The sequence below is a fragment of the Protopterus annectens genome, chromosome 2.part0 (assembly GCF_019279795.1).
Source record: "Protopterus annectens isolate FY-2018-M chromosome 2.part0, PAN1.0, whole genome shotgun sequence".
Classification (NCBI taxonomy): domain Eukaryota; kingdom Metazoa; phylum Chordata; order Ceratodontiformes; family Protopteridae; genus Protopterus; species Protopterus annectens.
In genome coordinates, this window is record NC_056728.1 from 234,089,092 (window position 1) to 234,098,636 (window position 9,545).

Genomic DNA, 9,545 nt, shown 5'->3' on the forward strand with positions numbered 1-9,545 from the left:
TGACAGCAACCAAAATTAAATTATGGAGTAGACTGGACATAAGGAACATACTTGGTGTCATTGTCTCCCATTACCCATAGATGGGACTGTCTTGTTGCAGAAAAGCAAGCTCAAGGCTCCCATTGATTCTGATTTATGGTGCAGTTATGGTGAGTTGTGTTTATTATGCACTTTATTATGCTTTAAAAATATGCATGCATGATATCTGGTCTGTGGAAAATTGTCTTACATGAAACCAGTCCTTGATGCAAAAAAGGTTGGAGACCACTAGTGTAGATGACATTTGGAAACTAGTACTGACATATCCATTTTCAAGTGTGTGAGTGCAGGTCACACAGTCTCAATAAATTTGTTCAGTCAGTAATAACTGCATTGCCTTTGGTTGTGATTTTACATAGAATATAATGAGATAAAGACAAACTGGGCAGTAAACATATTAATCCATGCTAATTAGCTCTTTCCATAGCGCACCGACAAGCAGCTCGTTTGCTCAATCAATGACATAGTGTTTGCACATGCGAGATACACATTTAATGACTACTACTTGAACTTAAGCAGTACTTATCCATACAGGCTACTGTAGACATAGCTGACATACACTATGGTGTTCATAATGTAGTTTTTATCGCAATTGTGTTATAAATATTATGACATTAATGACCATTAGCACAGCTTTCCCTGTTTGTGTGAAGTTAAGCAACAAGTAAATGCAGGTCACTGCTTCACTGAGAAATTTATAATAGTTGTATTGGTTTGTCTTCCTCCACACAAACACATTAAGTGGAGAGCCATAGCAGTCATACTTTGGACAGTACTGAGTGGAAGAAAAACACCTGCTGCCTAGCTGTTTCTGTGGCAGCAGGTGTTAACAGAAGTGAGCTCTTATTCTGAGCACAAATGATGCAGGGTTCCACACCCAAGGATATATCCCCATCCCTCTTAGCTGCTTCTGATATTACAGAGTGTCCATGACTTTCTTAAACCTGCCCTGTTCCATCACATGGCCATTACAATCAGTCAATAATGGTAGTCATTAGTGTTACATACTTCTTATTGTTCAGAATGTGGTCTGTGCCAAAGAAAAAACAACAGTGTGATCATCTTTCCTCATTAGTCTAGGGGAGTTTAGACAAATGGCAATCCCTCCAAACAGTCCCCCAACACACAATATGAGACCACTCATACCTTTGCATAAACACACACATACACCCAAGCAAATTCCCTGATCAATACCTCTCAGCCAAACTCGCAGAAACCTACCACTAATGTACTGTCTCCCATTGAAAGTAATGGGTGAACATCAATTTTTGGCCACATTAGTTAATGCAACTGGTGGGATTGAACTACAGTTCTATGAATTGCTTGGATGTGTAAATCACTTACTGCAGTCATTTCTGGGTGACAGCACATGACTTATTATCGAATTTTGCTTTCCAGATTGTCTTATTAACATTTGTGATGAGGTGAGGGGACAGTCCAACATGATGATTCTAGAGGCCACACAGAATCAATGTGGTAAGGCTGTCTGTAAATCAAAAAGGGCTATCACCAACAGTGACTGTCCACTCCAGAGTTTCTGTGCTGTACTTTATGTTCTTTAATCTCATTCTTTATTCCCTCTTATTTTGCCTAATGTGATGCTACAGTTGCTAAACTTCAGATGTAGTTAATTTTAGCATTTTATTTTATTATGAATTTCTTATGTTTTACAGTTTTCTTCTATGGAGCTTTTTTGCCCAGGTAGCCACTGAAGAGAGGCTTTCTGTTCAGATGGATACTCCTGGTAAACAAATCCAAACAAAGAAATGAATTAATGAATGAATAAACATAAATAAATTCTTGAGAAAAGATGTTTAGAGATAATGTTCCTCATACTTTTCTTCTGTTCCCTGTAAAATTTATGGTTCTGTGGTACATCATCAATGACATCTGCAGTCACTAAATAATGACAGACATTTTATTTTTAGAATAACCAAAAATAAAAACCTCGGTCACTCACGGCAGGTAAATAAAATGTATATTTATTGTTAAAAGGACGAAAATTAAGCACTTTCGCAGTCCATCATAACCACTTCATCAGACTTCAGTCGATAACAGAAAGCATACCCTTTATATAGGCACAGTCAAGCTAGCATGATTAAAACAATTAAAAGCAATTAAGAATAAAAGCAACAGAGACCTCCAGAGTACATATATACACAATTATGTGTGTATGAATCCACACGTCAGAAACCTAATGTTTCAAGCATCTAGATTTTAGAAAAGGTTTTAATGAAACTTTACTATTTAGACCAGGGGGCTTATCAGCCTGTAAACGTATAATCCATTTTTGTTCTATTTCTTCAGTTTTATTACAAAATCTCCACCTCTGTTGTTTACACCTATATGCTCAATGACAAAAAAATGGAACTCATGGTCTAACCCTTCTCTCAAAACATGCTGTGCAATTGCACTGGTTTCTTTGCTGTTACGCATGCCCCTGTAATGTTCAAGGATTCTATCCTTCAACATTCGGTTAGTTTTTCCTATATAGAATGTGGAACAAACTTTGCAGAAACAAAAATAAACCACGTTCCTAGTTCTGCAGTCGGCATAATATTTAAAATTAATCTTAAACTTCATAGAGGGATGTTCAAAATGATTACCTGTATAAATATGCTTACATACAGAGCAGTTTCTACATGGATAGGTACCTGTCCTATCGGATAACATTACTGTACATTTATTAGATTTGTAGCATAGTTGTTTCTTTAAAGAGCAATTATTCTTAAAGGAAAAAAGGGGGGTATCATGAATTACATCCTTTAGTTCCTGTACAGCATGCAGAACATTTCAGTTCTTTTTAATCACCTCACAGGTTCTGTTAATGTCATTCGAAAAGGGGAGAACTACTCTGAGAGGTTCGCGATCAATCTGCCTACTATCCACAGCAGTATTGAGATTAATCTCAGTCGTGTCACTAAAGTATGGTCTACATCTAGAGCCTCTTTCATTCCAAGCAGCCTTAATACATTCATCTATTTCATGTTCTTTATATCCCTGTCTAGGAACTCTTGTTTTAGTTCTTTCAGGGCTGTCTCAAGGTATGTATCATTATTATGAATTCGCATTATCCTATACACTTGCCCTTTTAACACATTCCTTTTAACATGTCTTGGATGCATGCTAGTGTAGTGTAACAGGCTATTCCTTCTGGCCAGCTTCCTATACAATCTTGTTTCAAAGATATTAAGCCTTTCCCTTGTTGACCTTTATATCCAAAAACTCAATTTCAAAATCTGAATATTTATATGTAAACGTAAGAAAATGAGTAGTGCTGCACAAATAGGCAACAAAATCTTTAAGCTCATCAGCAGTGCCATCCCAAAGTAAAAACAGGTCATCCACAAAATGTATATACCATACGACATGTTTACTGAAAGGACTTCCTTCTAATCCTTCTAATTTCACTTCTAATGCACAAGCCTTGCGATTCCTAAACTTTGTTAATACAAACATCCTGGAACAGTTGGTCCATTTTGATATCATGGGTACAAACATCCTTCACCTTTTACTCACAAACATGGGGGGGGATGTTCTGCACCCAGTGTAATTATCAGATCTGACCATAAGGCAATACTGCTTGAAATAAAAATAGAACTGGGGATCCAGTGACCTCTAGGAACTATACCAAGGTTAACCTCTCTCTGATAAGTGACACCTCAGCTATAATACAAGCACTGCCAAACCCTGTAAACACCATAGCATGTGCTGAGCTATTTATAAAATCTCAGTACAGCCATATTGATAGCTGTATGGTTCAAGTTGTGGCCACTCATATTAAGAATAAGACAAACTCAAAAGACAAACCGCCCAATCTAAACAGGTGGCTAAGTGTGTTAATTAATACGTTAAAGGTTAAATTTGAAGAAAACAAATAGCATCTCAGGCAAAGGACAGTCACAAAGCTTTCTACAGCTATGTCCATAACCTTAGGGGGGAATACGTAACAGTACACAAAACTTACTGTATCGTCCACACTGAATAGGAGGCCAGTACCAGCCTTTTTGCTGTCAGGTTAAGCTCTAATTTCTTCCCCCACTCAACTCCAACAGTCTAAAGGAAATACTGCATACCACAATCCCCCAACCATTTCTAGGGAACAAGCCATCAGTGCACTTTCCAAGGCCAAACAAATGCACGTGTATTGCTTGTGGCATTATGAGTAGTTGTTTACAGAGCATGGTGCCACCCAGTGCCACTCATGGTGACATTTGTCAGCCTTCACTGTCACCATTTTGTATGCTTCTCAGGATTGGGAGCTACCTTTGTTCAGGGGGTTGTTCCTGTCCAGTTTTACAGGCCCTTGTACTCATACTGGTTGGCACTCATGAACTGTACCATCATCCTATACATGGGTGACTGGTAAGCTGGCATGTAACCCCTAGTGATACACATAGTTCTGCAGTAAATTCGTATCCTCTGTCTTGATTTTGACTTGCTAATGCATTCTTAACTCCATTTGGACTGTACCACCAAACCATGTAGAACACACTAATGATTTTCTCTTCATTTTGTTTCTCTACATTTGTGTTACTATTTTATACAATGTGGTCTACCTAGGATGAAATTGAGTACAGCTAAGACAGTGGTAGTGGCAGCAAATTGGGGAAATCTGAGATAGAAGGGAAACTCAAAGGTTCATAGATTAGTACTAGGATAACTGCCCTTGTGGGCCACTTTAAGTCTAGCCAATTACCCCATGTGAGAATTAAACCCTGCACCTTATGTTTGTAAGGTAAAAGCCTTAACCATTATGCCAGCCTCCTAGCCTCTAGTGGAACAGGTTAACAGGTTCAAGTGTCTGGGAGGGGTGGTTGAGCAGAATGGAAGTCTGAATGAAGAGGTTGAATCTAGAATCAGACGGGCTGCAGCCAACTGGCATAGTGTCAGGGGTAGTGTGTGATAGAAGAATGCCAAAGAAGCTGAAAAGTAAGCTGTATAAAACAGTGGTGTGACCAGTGTTAATGTGTGGTACAGAAACCTGGGCAATAAAGGCAGAGCAGATAAGTAAGCTAGAGGTGATGGAAATGAAGTGTTGAGATGGGTGGTAGGATGTACACTTTGAGACAGAAGAAGAAACAAGGATATAAGAACAGCAGCCAAAGTAGCTCTGATTGCAGAAAAGATCAAAGAGAACATATTACAGTGGTTTGGGCACATGTTTAGAAAACCAGGAGACAATCTGGTGAAGAAGATTTGGGACAGACAGGGAGAAGGCAAGAGGAAACCAGGGCATCCATCAAAGAGGTGGATGGACTGTGTAAGAGAGGATTTGCAACAGTCAGGCCTGAATGTTGAAGAATTCAGGAGTGTTGCACTGAACTGAGAGAGTCGGAGAAAGTTAAAACGACACCCTGACCCCAAGTAGAAAATGGGAATAGGCAGTTGATGTTGATGTCAGCATCACTGGTCATTCTGTGCACCTGCTTTGTCATTGCCTGCTTGGTTCCTGAAAGTCTTCAGGCCCACTTCTCTGCAGGGTGGCAACAGTCATCTTCTGGTGGGAAGAGGGGTAACTTGAAGGGCTTGATGACGCCCACTGGTGTTGCCTCCCTACTGTGTGGGTTTAAGTTCCTAATCACTGAGCATCCCTGGGGGTATCCCATCCCACTAGGTCACCTGAAAGAAGGTGGAAGCCCTGGTAATAGCCTTGGTGGCTCAACACTACACACCGACAGTGGCAATACGAAGAACATCCTTGTGTAATGTGCAGCCACAGATATGACTGGCTCTGACCAGTGGACCAACAGCCTCTGAGCTCAACCTTGAGGGAAGTCACATAAATGACTGACTTGTGGTTGGGTGTGGCAGTTTGCATTTTGACAACATGATGTCACCCTACACTATCCCACATGAGGTATGGTGATCACTTTCCAATACCCATTTGGAGTCCAGTCCTTCCCATCACCAACTGTCCTCCCTTTGTCTAGCTCCTTTGTGGTCCCCCCTCAAATTTGTAATAGTGTTTCCCCAGTCAGTCTTTCTTTTGTATTGGTTTGTCTGCACTTGCTGCAATCTCTGTATCCTCCTTCCTATCCACACCATTCCCATGCTACCTTCCCTTCAACCCTTCTTGGAAATATAAAAGAGAAAGGAATGAGCACCTAGTGCAAAACGCTTGCTCCCCATCCCATCCTTCTCTCCCTGTCCTATCCACCCATTTCCTTTGGGTGTGTATATGCACATGCACACACACACACACACACACACACACACACACACACACACACATATATATGTGTGTGTGTGTGTGTGTGTGTGTGTGTGTGTGTGTGTGTATAAATAAAATGTCATACCAAAAATGCATGCTAAAACAATTCCTGTCATTGAAGCGACTTTGTAATTTTATGAGTCATATTTAAAAATCTGTTCCTATGTTTGAGCCTTTGTGCCCCCTTTATTTTAGACTTTATCCAGATTTCTTGGGCAAAGAGGTCCAGAAGTATGCAAACCTCTTAATTGCTACTGCCACTGTTGGATTGATCTTACAGAAACATAGTTGTGGTTCAGAACTTGCATGCTAACACAAATGCTGTTAGTCAAGCAATTGTGCAATTTTATAAGTTCAATATCTGTCCCTGTTTTGAGACTTTGTGTCCACTCAACTGAACCTTGATAGTTGAATAACTCACCCTGTTGTTAAAAATGGAGTCAAGAAATTCAAGAACCATGGAGATTGGGGCAGAGAAGGGATCTACACCTCTCTGAAGGACCCAAATTGAAAATTTTGTCCATTTACATTTCCAAAATCTTCTACTAGAGACTTTTTGAGAAAATAAGCGAATATGGCAGACTGGGGAAGAAAGGCTAGACTGTGTAGCCATCACTGGAAGTGGAGAACCCATGCAATCAACTTGAGATCATTGACATCTGGATGTGTCACTCCTGATGGGTAAGAGATGAGGTCTGGATTTGGTCCAGTATCCAAGGATGATACAGGAGATTAGGTCACAGGAAGGGAAACCATACTTGACAAGGCCGGAGAGGTGCAATGAGGATAACCGTGCTCTTCAAACAAAAATGCTTTCTGTAGAAATCTGGAAATGAGAGGTAATAGGGAAAGCACAGGGGCAAATGAAGGGTCAACTGTGGAGTACAGCATGTCTCAGTGAATTCCCTGGTGGAAGAACCAGGGCAAAGAACCTGCTGCATTTGTTCTGGAGAGAATCCAAAAGATTGCAGTATGGCTGGCCCCACTGACAGAAAATTGTCTGTGCAAATTTGATATTGAGAGACCACTCATGAGGCATCAGAATAAACCTGCTTAGTTTGTCTGCAAGCACAAAGGCTTTCCCTAGTATGTGCATTGCTATGAGAAAGTGGCCAAAAGAGATCACCCATTGCCACACTCTCGTTACCTCTTGACATAAAAGATAAGATCTGGTTCCCCCCTGTTTGTTGATGTACCAGACTACCTATATATGGTCCATTTGAACTGCAATCATCCTAGAGGAGAGAGCATCTTGAAAGACCTGCAATGCTAGAAGACTTCTCTCATTTCCAGGAACTGCTGCCTCTTCTGGGGACCATGTAACTTGGACTGTCCTTCCCAGGAAATGCCCCACCCCACCCCAGTTAGGAGGCGTCTGTGGCCACTGTGGCTACTTGTTGAGGAACAATGAATAAATGGTCCTGAGAAACTTTGTCTGAATGGGATCCACCTAAGAAGGTGCAAACTTGTGTGACTCTGACTGGTGCATATAAGGGCTGTTGAAGAATAGACCAATGTACCAACAGAGTCCACTGCAGAATCCACCTATGAAATCTGACTAATGGGACCTGAATAATTGTTGCTGCCATGAAACGTAAGGTTTGATCTGAGATCTGAGAGTTTCTACTCCTGTTGGAGGAAGTGATGCTATCTGGCCATGCTTAGACGAGCACCAATGAACTCCTGATTCTGTGTAGTGTGAGCTGTGACTTGTTATAGTTGACTGTAATGCCCTTATGGTGACATATATGAAGCAGGTAGTCCCTTGCTTGTATAAGTACATGATGCCAGGTCACAACATTCAGGAGCCAGTTATCTAGACCCGGAATCCCAGCCAGCTCATGTGAACTGCTACCACTGCCATGCATTTGGTGAACACCCTGGGGGCTGAGGCAAGGTTAAAGGGTAGTGCTCTGACCAGGTAATGCCTGGATCTCAGCCAGAAGTGCAAATGTCTCCTGGAGCCCCTGTTTATTTTGATGTGATAGTGCACATTCTGGAGATCTATTCAGCACATCCAGCAGTCCTTTTGCAGCAGTGGCAAAATGGAATGAAATGCAACCATCTGGAACTTTTGAATATTTCACATACTGGTTTAGTTTGTTGAGATCCAGAATGCGACTCATATCCCCTGTCTTTTCTGGCACTAAAAATAATCTTGAGTAGGTTCTGGATCCTAACTGGTCTGGTGTACTTTTTGGATTACTCTTTTTTTCTAGCAGATTTTCTATTTCCAGGGCTGCTGCCTTCCTCTGATTGGGTGGAACACAAAATCATCTTCATTTTTATAGGGGGGATTTGGGAAAATGGTAAGAAATAACCTTTGGATATAAGACTCTGCACCCAAGTGTCTCTTGTGATGGATGCCCAGGGTTCTGTGTGCAGAAATAAGAACCCTGACTGCCTCTAGTATACAGCATCCAGGCAATGTTTCATGAATGCTAGTAGAGTTTGTCTGAGAATGTATCCCCAAAACCCTGGTTCTGTGGTCCACCTATGCTGTGAAAGCAGTGTCTTCAGTTAAAGTTCCCCCACTGCCACAGGAAGAAGTGACTCCTTGTGAGTCTTAGAAAGCCCTAGGGACTTGCAAAACCACATCTTTTTACCACCTTGTTGATTCATAGAGAAAATATCTGATGGGTAGAAAAACATATCCCAGCAGCAGACATGCTCTTTCTGTATTGCTCACTCCTATAGAGAATTCCCTTCACTTTGGAGCCGAATAAGAATGATCCATCAAAGAGAACAATGATGATTGGAGACTTGAAGGGCTTCACAAAATCCCACAGTAGCATTTAGGCATGTCTACTAATGGCTGTACCTGAATCTGCCACCCTTGAGGTATTCTCAGCAATGTGAGATAACAGCCACATGTACATGCTGGAAATGGACTGAAGGGTGGGCAATTGTGAAGAAGCTTTCTCCTCGTCCTCACAGATATGGACCCAGAAAGAAATTTTGATTTGGAGAGCTCCTTAGTCAAATCTCTTTGTAACTTGGCAAAGTGTGCCAGATAATTCAGTCCCTGCAGGGCAAAGGTCATTGAGGCATAAATGCATTTGCCAAACATGTCCAAGGCCCTAAACTCCATGTTAGGGGGCTGGACAGATGAACTCTCCTATACAAGCTCTTTTTTATTGTCTGCCACCATGATCATGGCATCTACAGGGAGTCTCTTGCTCCAGTAGTCTCTGTGTCCTTCAGGGGAGCAAAAACCTTATCTGGACTTCTGGGGATAGGCTGCTCGGTATCCAGGTCCTTCTATACATAGCATGAGTCTATGTCTGTCAAC